Genomic DNA, 15,138 nt, shown 5'->3' with positions numbered 1-15,138 from the left:
GAAATTTTAAGAGACCTAAATATATAGAAGACATTTGTGTTCATAGATTGGAAGACTTAACTTTTTTTTAAAGATTTATTTTATTTATTTGAAAGACAGAGTTACAGAGAGAGGCAGAAAGAGAGAGAGAGAGAGAGAGAGGTCTTCCATCTGCTGGTTCACTCTCCAGACAGCCTCAACAGCCAGAGCTGTGCTGATCCAAAGCTAGGAGCCAGGAGCTTCTTCCCGGTCCCCCATGCAGGTGCAGGGGCCCAAGGACTTGGGCCATCTTCCACTGCTTTCCCAGGCCATAGCAGAGAGCTAGATTGGAAGAGGAGCAGCAGGGACTAGAACTGTTGCCCATATGGGATGCCGGCGCTCCAGGCCAGGGCTTTAACCCACTATGCCACAGTGCCGGCCCCCTGACTTGCCATTTTTAATATGGCAGTGTTATCCAAATTGATCTATAGATTAAATGCAATCAAATCAAAATTACAATGACTTTTTTTATTTTTTTGCAGAAATGGAAAAGTGGATTCCCAAATTCATATGGAAATGTAAGGGGTCCTGAATAGCCAAAATATCTTAAAAAACAAGAACAAAATTGAAGGAATTACACTTCCTAATTTCAAAACTAGTTGTAAAGCTTTAATATTAAAAACAGTATGGTAATGGCATAAGGCTAGACATTTAATCCAATGGACCAGTGTCTAGTAATAAACCCAAAAATCTTAGGCCATTTGATTTTTTTAAAGATATTATTTATGGGGCCAGCGTTGTGGCATAGCGAGCAAAGCTGCCATCTGCAGTGCCTGCATCCCATATGGGATGGTTCGAGTCCCAGCTTCTCCACTTCCAATCCAGCTCTCTGCTATGGTCTGGGAAATCAATGAAGGATGGCCCAAGTCCTTGGGTCCCTGCACCACGTGGGAAGCCCCAGAGGAAGCTCCTGGCTCCTGGCTTCAGATCGGTGAGGCTCCGGCCCTTGTAGACAATTGGGGAGTGAACCAGCGGATGCAAGACCTCTCTCTCTCTCTGCCTCTCCTTCTCTCTCTGTGTAACTCTGACTTTCAAATAAATAAAATAAATCTTAAAAAAAGATGTGAAATCTCAATGTTTAAAAAAAGATATTATCTATTTAATTGAGAGGTAGAGTTATAGACAAAGAGAGGGAGAAACAGAGAGACAAAGAAGGGTCTTCCATCTGCTGGTTAACTCCCCAAATGACCACAAAGGGGCCGGCGCCGCGGCTCACTGGGCTAATCCTCCACCTGTGGCGCCAGCACACTGGGTTCTAGTCCCGGTCGCCCCTCTTCCAGTCTAGCTCTCTGCTGTGGCCCGGGAGTGCAGTGGAGGATGGCCCAAGTCCTTGGGCCCTGCACCCCATGGGAGACCAGGAGAAGCACCTGGCTCCTGCCTTCGGATCAGTGTGCTGCTCTGGCCACAGCGCACCGGCCGCGGCGGCCATTGGAGGGTGAACCAATGGCAAAGGAAGACCTTTCTCTCTGTCTCTATCTCTCACTGTACACTCTGCCTGTCAAAAATAATAATAATAATAATAACCACAAAGGCCAGAGCTGGGCCAACTCAAAGCCAGGAGCCTGGAACTTCCTCTGGGTCCCCAACATGGGTGCAGGGGCCCAAGCACTTGGGCCATCTTCCATTGCTTTCCCAGGCCATAGCAGAGAGCTGGATTGGAAGAGGAGCAGCAAGGACACAAACTGACACCCACATGGGATGCTGGCACCGCAGGCCGAGGCTTAGCTTACTATGCCACAGAGCCAGGTCCAGGCCAATTGACTTATTTTTAAAGGTTTATTTTATTTATTTGAAAAGACAGAGTTACAGAGAGTGGGTGGGTTGGTGGGGTGGAGGTCTTTCATCCACTGGTTCACTCCCCAAATGGTCACAACAACCAGTGCTGGGCCAGGCTGTAGCCAGGAGTCAGGAGCTTCTTTCGGGTCTCCCACATGGGTGCAGAGGCCCAAAGACTTGGACCATCCTCCGCTGCTTTCCCAGGTGCATTGGCAGGGAGCTGGGTGGGAAGCAGGGTAGCCATGACTCAAACCATCGCCCATATGGGATGCCAGTGCTGCAGGCCAGGGCTTTAGCATGCTGCGCCATAGCGCCAGCCCCCCCAACTGATTTTGACAATGGTGCCAAGACTATTCAATGAGGAAAGAATAATATCTTCAGCATGTGGTTCTGGGACTATTAATCAAACACATGAAAAGAAATGAAAATAGACTTTATTCTTAGTCCATATTAAAACATTAGCTAAAAATGGACCAGCGATCTAAAAATAAGAGCTAAAGCTATAAAACTCTGAGAAGAAAACATAGAGATAAATCTTCCTGATCTCAGATTTACCGACAGATTCTCAGATTCGACTCTAAAAGCATGAACTACAAAAGAAAAAGCAAATAAATTAAGCTTCATAAAATCAAAAACTCATTCATAACAGGACATTATCAACACAGGGAGAAAATATTTGCAATCACATATCTGATAAAGGTTTAGTATACCAAATACGCAAGGTGATTTATAATCCAACATGAAAAAATGCAAACCACTCTGGGACTGGCACTGTGGCATAGCACGTGCAGTGCCACCATCCCATACGGGCACCAGTCCCTGTCCCGGCTGCTCCACTTCTGACCCAGCTCCCTGCTAACGGCCTGGGAAGAGCAGCAGAAGATGACCCAAGTGCTTGGGCCCCTGCTGGGCTCATGGAAGACCTGAAAGCACTGGGCCATTGCAGCCATTTGGGGAGTAAACCAGCAGATTGAAGATTCTCTCTGTCTCTCCTTCTCTCTCTGTAACTCTGGTTTTCAAATAAATAAATAAATCTTTTTAAAATATTCCAACTACTCAATGAAAAAATATTCAAAGAAGTTGAAGAGATATTTTTTCAAAAAAGATATACAAATGGCAGCAAGCAAAGGAAAATATGTTCAATGTCATTAGTTATTAGCTAAATACAAGTTAAAAACCACAATGTGGGGCTGGCGCTGTGGTGCAGTGGGTTAAAGCCCTGGCCTGAAGCACCGGCATCTCATACGGGCGCCGGTTCTAGTCCCAGTTGCTCCTCTTCCGATCCAGCTCTCTGCTATGGCCTGGTAAAGTAGTAGAAGATGACCCAACTCCTTGGGCCCCTGCACCCACGTAGGAGACCCGGAAGAAGCTCCTGGTTCCTGGCCTCAGATCGGCACTACTCCAGCCGTTTCCGCCATCTGGGGAGTGAGCTGGCAGATGGAAGACCTCTCTCACTCTCTCTGTGTGTAACTCTGTCTTTCAAATAAATAAAATAAATCTTTAAAAAAAAAACACACACAATGTGATACAAGGTCACAACCACAAAAATGATTCATACTCAAAAAGCTGAAAATAAAGTTTAACCTTTTGTACTCTACTAGTGCAAACGTAAAATATTTTAATCATTGGAAAAGTTTGGTAGTTCCTCAAAAAATAAACATAGAATTTCCATGTGACCCAGCAATTTCAACCTAAAATATATACTCAAGAGAAATGAAAATGTGTTCTCACAAAAACTTGTACATGGGGGCCAGCACTGTGGTGCAGTGGGTGAGGCTGCCGTCCACAGTGCCATCATTCCATGTGGGTGCCAGTTCGAGTCCCCGCAGTTCTTCTGATCCAGCTTTCTGTTAAGGCCTGGGAAAGCAGGAGAAGATGACCTGAGTGCTTGGGCCCTTGCACCTGCGTGAGAGACCCAGAGGAAGCTCCTGGCTCCTGGCTTCTGGCTTCAGATCAGCCCAGCTCCTGCTGTTGTGGCCATCTGGGGAGTCAACCAGTGGATAGAAGATCTTACTCTCTGCCCCTCTGCTTCTTTGTAACTCTGCCTTTCAAATAGATGAAGAAGAAGGAGAAGGAGAAGGAGAAGGAGAAGGAGAAGGAGAAGAAGAAGAAGAAGAAGAAGAAGAAGAAGAAAACTTGTACACAAATGTTCATGGCAGTATTTGTCATAATCACAAGAAAAAAAAGGAATAACTCAAATGTCCATCAGCTGATGAATGCATAAATAAAATGTGTTATATAACCATACACAGGGAAGCTGGGTATAGAATCTGTATTATTCCTTACAGCTGCATGGGAATCTATGTTATATAAAGATTAAATCAAATTCATCAATTTCTGCATGCTAAGAATTTTTAGTAGCTTCTTTGAAACTTTAATAATAAAATTCAACCTTTGTGGCTGAGATTCGTCCTCAATGTGCTGATGTTGGGAGCTGGAACCTTAAAGAGGTGGGGCCTGAGAGGAGGTCCTTAGGGAAGTTGAGGGGAGTGCCCTCAGAGAGTTTATGGGATCGTAACTGTTCTCTGACTTCCTGCTTCGAGACGTGATCTCTGGGGCCAGCTTTGTGGAGCAGCAGGTTAAATCACCTCTTGAGACAATGGCATCCCATATCGGCTGCTCTGCTTCTGATCAGGCTTCCTGCTAATGCACCTGGGAAGGCAGCAGAAGATGGCCCAAGTACTTGGGCCCTGGCCACTTGTATGGGAGACCTGGATGGAGTTCTGCCACAGCCCTGGCTGCTGCAGCCATTTAGGGAGTGAACCAGCAGATGAAATCCTTTTCTTTTCATCTCTACCTCTCTCTCTCTTCCCAGGTTTCAAGTAAATAAATAAATCTTCAAAAAAAAAAATATGTGATCTCTTCCTTCTCTGTGTGCTCCCCACACTGTGATGCCATCTGACACAGGATCTTCACCAGAGCCAAGCTAATTTCAGTACCTTGCCTTGGAATATCCACAACAGTTAGCTGAATAAACTCCTTTCCTTTATAAAGCTAGCCTGCCTTGGTTTTTCATTACAGTATCGAAACACAGACTAATATGCCTTCTCTGGACTATTACTCCCCACCGTTTTCATTCAAGCTCACTTGTTCGTTATCTCAAATTTTCCCTGCCAAGGAAATCCTCTTACAGTGCCCTTTCCCAAACATCTTTTGCATACCTTCATCTGCCGGCACCTGAACCACCTGCTTCTTACTTCATTTATCTGTATGTCCTGCTAGAGTAGATTCTCTGAAATCGAGGCCATTTTACCTTGTTACTTTACCTATCTGAAACCTGAGACTTGAAGGATAATCAGCAGATGTCTACTAAATCAATGGGGCACAGCTACCTTCTCTCTCCTCTCCACTCCACCTCCCACATCCCTGGCCATTCTGCTTTCTTCCATTCATTTCTCCAGAGAATACAATCCATAAGCTGGTAGACGTGCCAGGCATGTGAAAAATAATTATAGAACAATGTAATAAATGCCTACAGAAGAGGGAGCAGCAGTTTTATAGAACTTTTTACTGTGTTTTCTATGTAAAATTAGAATTTAAATTTCCTTCTAGAACTTTAATCATTATTTCCTTTAAGAGAAAACTAGGGGCTGGCGCTGTGGCATAGCGGGTAAAGCCGCTGCCTGCAGTGCCAGCATTCCATATGGGCGCTGATTTGAGTCCTGGCTGCTCCAATTCTGATCCAGCTCTCTGCTAAGGCTTGGGAAAGCAGTGGAAGATGGCCCAAGCCTGTGGGCCCCTGCACTCATGGGGGAGACCTGAAGACCAGGAGCTCCTGGCTCCTGTCTTTGAATCAGTGTAGCTCCGGCCATTGCGGCCATCTGGGAATTGAACCAGTGGATGGAAAACCTCTCTCTCTCTCTCTCTCTCTCTCTCTGCCTCTGCCTCTGCCTCTGCCTTTCTGTAATTCTGCCTTTCAAATAAGTAAGTAAATAAATAGAAAACTAAGTTCAAATAAGATCAGCTATTCCTCTCCAGTTTTTTTTTTTTTTAGATTTATGAGAAAAACAAAGTTAGTCTCTCTTTCCTTCTCATAAGCAGAGGCAGTAAAGTCATTTATTTTGAATGTGGGTATTATTAGTTGTTGATAATTTTTAATAACCTAAAGGCAAATCTTCAAAAGAGCTCCATTATAAAACTTTACATTTCCATTTTGATAATTCACATTCAACACTGGAGTTCACTCATAATCTCAAAATGTTCTTATTTGACTTGCAAAGTGTTCTTTTGAGTATATGGGTGCCAAGGCATAGATTCAACTACCATGTGTTAAAGTTCAAAATGATCCTTTAATGTTCGCTGTGAACTTTAATACATACACACACACACACACATATCCCTTAGGAGGTATAAATTACTATCCCCTGGGGCCGGCACTGTGGTGTAATGGGTTAAGCCACTGACTGCAGCGCTGGCATCCCAAATGGGCACCGGTTCGAGTCCTGGCTGCTCCACTTCTGATCCAGCTCTCTGCTGTGGCCTGGGAAAGCAGTAGAAGATGGCCCAAGTCCTTGGACCCCTGCACCCATGTGGGAGACCCAGAAGAGCACTGTGACTTTCAAATGAATACATAAATCTTTAAAAAAATTATTACCCCACTAAATAGATAAGAAAACTAGACAAATAAGTTGGCCTTCCTCCAACACCTTAAAAGTAGTAAGTGGCAAGCCAGGATCCAAACCTAAACCATAAACATCCAACCTAATATTCTCTCCATTTCATCACAGCCCCCTTTGTTTTCTGCGTTAGCTGCCTGTCTTCTCATTTAACAACCAGTGTATTCACATAATTACAAATCTGGTACCATAACAAAACAAAATAATTCTAAGAACATGCCTGATTGCTAATTGACCAAAATTTCATTCTTTTTTTATGATTTATTTATTTGAAAGATAGTGAGATAAAGAGAAAGATCTTCCACCTGCTAATTCGCTCCTCAAATGACAGAAATGGCCCAGGCTGGGCCAGGCCGAAGCCACGAGCCCTGAACTCCATCAAGATCTCCCTTGCGGGTCCGAAGCATTTGGCCATCTTGCGTTGCCCTCCCTGGTATGTAAGCAAGGAGGTGGATCAGAAGCACAGCATGAATTTGAACCAGTGTTCATATGGGATGCTGGCATTGCAGGTGGCAGCTTAACCCACTGTGCCACTATGCTGGCCCCTGAATTTCTTTCTTGATATAAAATATTTTTAAACATTCAAGTCTTTAGTATGAGGCAAAGAACATTTTTCATGGTCTAGTTGAGTATGTTTACATTTGTCTTGATTTATCCTATGTGTTCAACTGATTTTATTTTTGTGCTTACAAATGCATGATAAAAATATGAATGATCAATATATAAACATCACAACAAAAAAATCTGTTAGCCTACATGAAAGAGGCTTGATGTACCCTTAGTGTTGATCAAAATCATAACAGCAGGAAAAGGCTTACCTTTTGTTAATGTGGACATTTTTCTTGGTAATTTTAAGTTTTTCTGTAGGTTGCCAGCATTGATTCTAACTATGAGTCACAACTGAAATCACTGTACAAATAAACAGAGGAGACACTGTCGAAATTTAGAGAGGCTAGCAGCATAGAAAGTGAGATGAAAAATTAGATATGTTAGCTCAAACAGAAAAAGGTATATTTTTATCCTTGTATTTTGAATAACTATAATTTTCTGATCCTTTTTTGTTCTTTTATTTTTTCCCAGTATTCAATTGCATTTTCAATGCAAATTACTGTATTATTTTCCAGAAACACTTTTTGTCCCTTAGTGAACTTATTCAACTAATTAATGATTTTAAAAAATTACTGAAAGCAATATTGCAAGAAATAATTTCCAAACTGAAATTTATACACTTGAAAGCTGATTCCTACAAAAATGATTTGGCTCTCTAAAAAAAGAAGCAATCTCTCAGCTCCATGGACCCAGCCCTGGGCCTACTAGGGTTTCTTTTTCATAGGAAATTACTGCTGTGATGGATTCTTGTTAACCCCAGGAGGAAAGAAATCCAATGGCACGGCCTAATCAGAGACCGAAACAGAATGTTCTGTTGTCTGAAATGATTATCTCTGTGTAATAGTTGACAGACAAGTTAAATGTGTTGGAATCAAGTAAAATATTCATTTTCCCTTTTACTTCACCAGGCTGCCACGCTTTAACTGAGTTATTGCTAGGTGCCTTTGCTTCCTCCGGTGCCTTTCCATGCTGATAATTGGATAGACAGTCCACATTTCTTTTCTCTTCAGATCCCTGGTGGAAAATTGTCTGCTGGTGAGAATTAATGCAGCCTGTCCTGTCTTCCCTGTCCACCACACTCCCTGCCCCTACCAGTCCCTCAAACAATCCCATGCTGCTAAAACTTTGCTTTTTCCTCAAAAGTTCTCTCACCACCTCCACCCCTCCCCGCTGCTAGTGGCGAGGTAGAGACAACAGGAGATCTATGGCTAGCAGCTTTTTCTGCTGGTTTGTATTTCCTCAGACTCCGATGAGTGTGTGATGGCTAAGTAGCAAGTTATGTATTTTTCCATTGAAAATGCACAACCTGAAAGCGTTCCAGAAAGCTGTTTGTTTTTTTTTTCCTCTTTTATTTACTTATTTGATTTTTAAAAGATTTACTTATTATTTATTTGAAAGGCAGACTGACAGAAAGAGGGAGAGATGGCGAGAGAAGCAGATATTCATGCTGCTGGTTTACTCCCCAGATGGCTGCAACGGGATTGGCCAGGCCAAAGCCAGGAGCCTGGAACTCCACTTAGGTATCTCACGAGTACAGGAGTCCAAGCACTTGGGCCATCTTTCAGTGCCTTCCCAAGTGCAATTAGCAGGGAACTGGATCAGAAGTGGAGCATCCAGGACTTGAACAGGCATCCAAGTGGTATGTGTGAATTGCTGGTGGTGGCTTAACTCACTGTGTCACAATGCCAGCCCCTTTTCCCCCTTCTTCCCAGGTTTATTAAACATGCAGATAAATTTTTTGAATGTCATAAATCCTTTTCCTCAATTTCCAATAGGAAATGTTTGTCATGTAATGCAACAGTGAACTGAGATCAACACCCATGAAGATAAATTTAAATGATCAATCACAACCTGGTGATTTTTTCATGGTTAGAATCAACTGTCCATTTAATTGTAGAGCAGTTAACTATGGGCTCTGGAGCCAGCCTGCCTAAGTTTAAAACCTGCCCTGCTCAGTAACTGGCTAGAAGACATAGAGCAAATTAAACGATCTACACCTATTTCCTCATTCTGTAAAACGAACGTAATAAAAGCACCCACTTCCTGCTTCCTACACTGAATGATTCTTATTAATGAGGTAATACAGGTAAAACCCCTAAAATATTATCTTTCATGGAAGTAGATCTCCACCAGTGTTACTTGTGGCAGTTTATAAGAATATTGTAAATGAAAAGATTTCTAACATATTATTCTTTAGTTTGTAGACACTGTGAAGGCACAGTTCAAGGAAAGCTTTTTCTTATGGCTCCGTGTTTATCTGATATAAGCTCTCAAATTAGTTTTTTCTCATTTTGTTTTTACTGTCCTTCAGGCTCTCATATCTTACTCCCCAGAACTGATAATAATATAGCACTTAGGAAAGAATGAAGCCCAGGTTAAAGACAAATTGCCACCAGAGCCGTGGCTCACTAGGCTAATCCTCCACCTGCGGCGCCTGCACCCAGGGTTCTAGTCCCGGTCGGGGCGCCGGATTCTGTCCCAGTTGCCCCTCTTCCAGGCCAGCTCTCTGCTGTGGCCTGGGAGTGCAGTGGAGGATGACCCAAGTGCTTGGGCCCTGCACCCGCATGGCAGACCAGGAGAAGCACCTGGCTCCTGGCTTCAGATCAGCGCGGTGCGCTGGCCGCAGCAGCCATTGGAGGGTGAACCAATGGCAAAGGAAGACCTTTCTCTCTGTCCCTCTCTCACTGTCCACTCTGCCTGTCAAAAAAAAAAAAAAAAAAAAAGACAAATTGCCTATTCTAGAACCATTAGTATTAATAGTAATGAACTAACATGAAAGGTCTACATTTTAAAAAAAATGTTTACTTTTTGTTACCAGCGCTGGGCCAGGCTGAAGACAAGAGCCTGGAATTCCACTGGATCTCCCATGTGCATAGCAGGGACTCAAGCACTTGGACCATCAACCACTGATGCATTAGCAGGAAGTTGGATTAGAAGTGGAACACTCTAGACAAGGGACGGGGGTGTTCCCAGGAGTGCTTAACCCACTGTGCCACAACACGCACACCACACCAGGGTCTCCTAGTTAACTAATGATGCTATTGCCCTTGTGTTCCTAGTTAGTATTCTCTTCCATGGGATGCACATTCTCTCTGGAAAAAAAAAACAGACACAGAGACAGCTAAGACAATTTTTAAAAGAATTCCTCCTTGTAGGTTCTCTCTGTCTACCACACTTTTATCTTAGATTGTCTTTTTTTTTTCTTTTTTTCTTTTTTTTTTTTTTTTTTTTTTTTTGGCCAGGCAGAGTTAGACAGTGAGAGAGAAAGAGACAGAGAGAAAGGTCTTCCTTTTCAGTTGATTCACCCCCCACAAAAGGCCGCTACGGCTGGCATGCTGTGCCGATCCGAAGGCAGGAGCCAGGTGCTTCTCCTGGTCTCCCATGGGGTGCAGGGCCCAAGCACTTGGGCCATCCTCCACTGCACTCCCAGGCCACAGCAGAGAGCTGGCCTGGAAGAGGGGCAACCGGGACAGAATCCGGCGCCCCGACCAGGACTAGAACCTGGTGTGCCGGCGCCGCAAGGCGGAGGATTAGCCTAGTGAGCCGCGGCACCAGCTAGATTGTCTTCTTAGAGTATAAACTACTAGCCTATTTCTCCTCATCTAGTCAACTTATGTGTGGTAATTCCTTTAGACTGTGAGAACATTTGCTGATATGCTGGTTGCTTCTCACATTTTCCCTCCTTGTTAATGCCTCCATAAATCCTCTGTCTTGTCATCATACTTTCTGCTTGTCCTAACAATTAGAATGTCAAGGTAATATTCTAGAAAACAGAAGTATCATAGACATTTTTCATGTGCTCATGCTAAACTGATCTTGGTGTTTTTCATCTCTACTTAAAATTGGCATGTTTTGTGGAATCAGGTTCTTCCTATGCCATACAATGTGGTACAATGTAATATTCATAAACCATCTTCTCAAATGCCTGTGAGTTAGTCTTCTTCGTGAAATAAAGAGCTAGTGATATCATTGTTCTTTTTTCTATACTGGTGAAATTAACATTTTCTCATTTTACCTCCTGAATACAAAAATGATTAGACGTTTGAAAGATATTTTCTTACAGAAATAAATCAATTCATTTTCCTCTCAACCATAAGCCAAATCTTCCTGGGAATCCTGCACTTTCTTTTACTCCAACTGCTCCTTTTCTTTAGTCAACATTTCAGAGAGGATTGGCTTTGATATTATAATGTCTGTGCCTAACCATGGATGGCGGAGGCACAGAACTTCCAATCCAACTTTTCTGTGAAAGAGTTGCTGTCTGACATTTCACAATGATCTCCAGGAACCCACAAGGCATGTGTTTATTTTAATATACAAACTATGGACAGAAGATAACTGACCTTGAGTGGATCATTAAGACAACTCCAGACGAGGCAGCCACAAGATCACCAGGGCCAGTTCTGGGCTACTGCAGCCCAGAACCACGTTGTACATTCTCAGTTAAATGCTCATTTCATGTAGGCCTCCTCCTTCTTTCATTCCCCACAGTGGCTCACAAGTTTTGCATGGCTTCAATTGAGACCTGAAACAATATTTTTCCCCAGAAAGACTACTCTTACAGAAATATTTATCTTGGGTTTGCTTATAATCAACAACTCTAACTATATGTTCCTCTTTTTAAAACTTTCTAAAGCAATTATTCATTACAATTCTTAATTGTTCTGTATTTCACAATCTTCAATTTTGAGGTCCAAGATTTGGCCTGAGAATTTACTGTTGCTCTTATATCAAGCAGTAACAAAATAACTCTACCTGGTAGAATTCAAAATGTACGTGTCCCTCACATTCACTGTGACTAGACCTACTTTAAGTAATGCTCAATACTTTGTTAAGAAAACAACTGTGTGATGACAATTTAAAATCTGAGAAAAGTAAAATTTCTATCCGGAAAAAAAATTATTTCTCGTCACACCTTTTTTCTTTCTGTTAAAATTTTCCATTGAGGGAAAGTTTTTATCTGTAGTTTTTGAGGTTAGTGAGAACTTTTTATTTTTGTAAATTTATAATCTATAAGTAGTTTGTGCATCCACAAGCATATTTTACATGGTTTTAATTTTTTGGTTGTTTTTGTATTTGTCATTATCAGTGCATAGCCTTCAAATTTGAAATGGGCTCCCAAAGACATTTGCTGTGGTGGGTATAGTGTCAACTTTCCTTTAATTATTCGGTGCCAACTGAATTTTGCTATTCAAAATATAGGAATATGTATAATTATGGTGAAAATTAAAATAATACCTGAATCAATTTCCTGTATATTCATTTTAATGTGAAAAAATGAATGGGAATATTGAAAGGATTTGCATTACAGGATGGTGCCCTGTTCTCAAATATCTCTTACCATAGCTGTGGAAAATTCGGTAAGCTTAAGCCAATATGGTATTTTTCCTATGCCATGACTTTCTCCATGCCCTGAGAGACCAAGCCAAACTAAAAGAAACTCAAATGTTATGTGCTGTTATTTAACACATAGCAAGGGCTTTTAAAATTAGGATATTATAAGAAAGCAGTGCTGAATCATTTTTGTTTCATAAGCCAAATATACCATGATTTTAAATTTTATTTAGTTTTGAATAAGGTATTATCCTGAATTTATACAGAGATTATTATCTTACTTGCACTACCTCCTTTTTTCCTTATTCATCCATGTTGAGGTTTTTGTCTCATTATATTTTAGTTAAGCTGAGTAAATTAAATACTTTTTGAAAGGAGGAATTCTGTGGATAAACTAAATAGATTTTGATAAATAAATTATGAATTGTAGGGCAATCTGTAAGAAAGTTATGAACTACAGAGCAATACATCTTGTAAAAGTACATCTCCTGATACCTCAGAAATCTGAATATAGACCTACCATATGACCCAGCCATCCCACTCCTGGGAATTTACCCAAGGGAAATGAAATCAGCATACGAAAGAGTTATCTGCACCCATGTTTATTGCGGCTCAGTTCACAATAACTAAGATATGGAATCAACCCAGATGTCTGTCAATTAAAGACTGGATAAAGAACTTATGGGATATGTATACCATGGAATACTACACAGTAGTAAAAAAAATGAAATTCTGTCATTTTCAACAAAATGAATGAAACTGGAAAACATCATACTTAGTGAAATAAGCCAGTCTGAAAAGGGCAAATACCATAAGTTCTCCATGATCTGTGATAACTAATAGAGTACCTAAAAGGTAATCTATAGAAGAGAAGTCAAATTCACACTTTGAGATGCAATGACTTTGAATGGCCTTTGTCTCAACTATTGAGGAGTAGGGTTTTTTTTCCATACTATTTGTTGAACTCTTCACTAGTATAGAGCTAATTGTATGTGTATAAAGTTAACTGAAAATAGATCTTAGTAAAAAATTAGAATGAAATGAGAGAGGGAGGAGGAAGTGGGTGGAAGTGTGGGTGGGAGGGAGGGTACAATGGGAAGAATCACTATGTTCTTATGTACTTATGAAATGCATGAATTTTGTATTCCTTAAATAAAAGGTTTATGGGGAAAAATAAGTACATCCCCCTTTGGTAGGAATTTATGCCTGTGTTTTAGAAGTTGGAATATTTTCCTTTAAAGGGCACTTACAGAATACAGATTCTAGATATGCAGTGACATCCTTCACCCAAACCAAAACCCAGGGCTGTAAGCTCATTCAATATCACTTGTGGGTGATGTTTAGTTCTAAGCATCCTTAGTGGGATTAAAAGTCACAGGTGTGGGGCTGGTGCGGTGGCACAGTAGGTTATTCTCTGCTTGCAGCGCCACCACCCTATATGGGCGCCATATCTTCTATGGCCTGGGAAATCAGTAGAAGATGGCCAAGTCCTTGGGCCTTTGCACCTGCATGGAAGACCTGGAAGGAGCTCCTGGCTCCTGGCTTTGTATTGGCTCAGCTCCAGCTGTTGCGGTATTTGGGGAGTGAACCAACCGAAGGAAGACCTTTCTCTCTGTCTCTCCCTCTCACTGTCTGTAACTCTACCTCTCAAATAAATAAAATATTTTTTAAAAAGCCATAGGTGCTATGTTTCTGAATCCTGACACAACAGGCAAGCAGGGTACCTGCTCCCCCACCTCCAAGAGGGACAGCAGAGTCTTCCCCAGATGTCCTCTTGCTCTGCTCATGTCTCAAAATGGCCAAGAAATCCCCCAAGAGCAAACAGCAGGCATGATCTTTTGAGCTAACAACAGCACTTGGCCATCAAAGTTAGGGCATATATGGAGCAAGTTAAAGAAAGAAAATGTTAAAAGTTATCAAAATGGGCCGGCGCCACGGCTCACTAGGCTAATCCTCCACCTGCGCCGCTGGCACCGCAGGTTCTAGTCCCGGTTAGGGCACCAGATTCTGTCCTGGTTGCTCCTCTTCCAGTCTAGCTCTCTGCTGTGGCCCGCGAAGGCAGTGGAGGATGGCCCAAGTGCTTGGGCCCTGCGCCCTCGTGGGAGACCAGGAGGAGGCACCTGGCTCCTGCCATCGGATAGGCGCAGCACACCGGCCGTGGCGGCCATTTGGGGGGTGAACCAATGGAAGGAAGACCTTTCTCTCTGTCTTTCTCTCTCACTAACTCTGCCTGTCAAAAAAAAAAAAGTTATCAAAATGTTTGAGCCCACAAAATATCTCATAGGCAGATTTTTTAATTTACTCTTTTCTTTTTTGAGTTAATATTTATAGCTACTTAACCCAGTAAAGGCATGATACATATGCTGCACAAGTGCACATAGAACCTTCACAGAAATAGATTAGTACATGCTTGGCCATAAAACAAGTCTCAGTGCATATAAAAGATTAAAAAATACAACTGATACATTCTGACCAAAAGAGAAGTAAGTAGAGATCATCAGTAATAAGATAATCAGCCAGCCCTGGCTGTTTGCATGCATTTGGGGAGTGAATGAATGAATGAAAGATCTTCTCTCTCTCTCTCTCTCTCTCTCTCTTGCTTTTTTTTTTATTTGACAGGTAGAGCTATATACAGCGAAAGAGACAGAGAAAAATTCTTCCTTCTGTTGGTTCACTCCCCAAATGGCTGCCACTGCCGGCGTTGCACCCATCCAAAGTCAGGAGCCAGGTGCCTCCTCCTGGTCTCCCATGCGGGTGCAGGGCCCAAGCACTTGGGCCATCCTCC

At 42.1% G+C, this 15,138-nt stretch overlaps 1 long non-coding RNA gene across 2 annotated transcripts in view; it reads right to left on the bottom strand.

Annotated features, from left to right (window-relative positions):
* LOC127483162 (uncharacterized) overlaps positions 1 to 15,138 on the bottom strand; it is a 114,571-nt gene that overhangs the window by 31,140 nt on the left and 68,293 nt on the right. Inside the window, exons 7-8 of one of the 2 annotated variants that reach the window (XR_011378344.1) lie at positions 11,363 to 11,544; positions 3,913 to 7,319 (exon numbers count right to left, since the gene is read on the bottom strand). This is a non-coding gene — a long non-coding RNA (uncharacterized lncRNA). Of the gene's footprint in view, positions 1 to 3,912; positions 7,320 to 11,362; positions 11,545 to 15,138 lie in introns of those variants that run through there. The other variant, XR_007909160.2, reaches the window with a different exon arrangement.

Source organism: Oryctolagus cuniculus, chromosome 8 (assembly GCF_964237555.1).
Source record: "Oryctolagus cuniculus chromosome 8, mOryCun1.1, whole genome shotgun sequence".
NCBI lineage: Eukaryota > Metazoa > Chordata > Mammalia > Lagomorpha > Leporidae > Oryctolagus > Oryctolagus cuniculus.
Note: the sequence above shows the minus strand (reverse complement) of the source record. Positions and strands in the feature narration are given on the sequence as shown.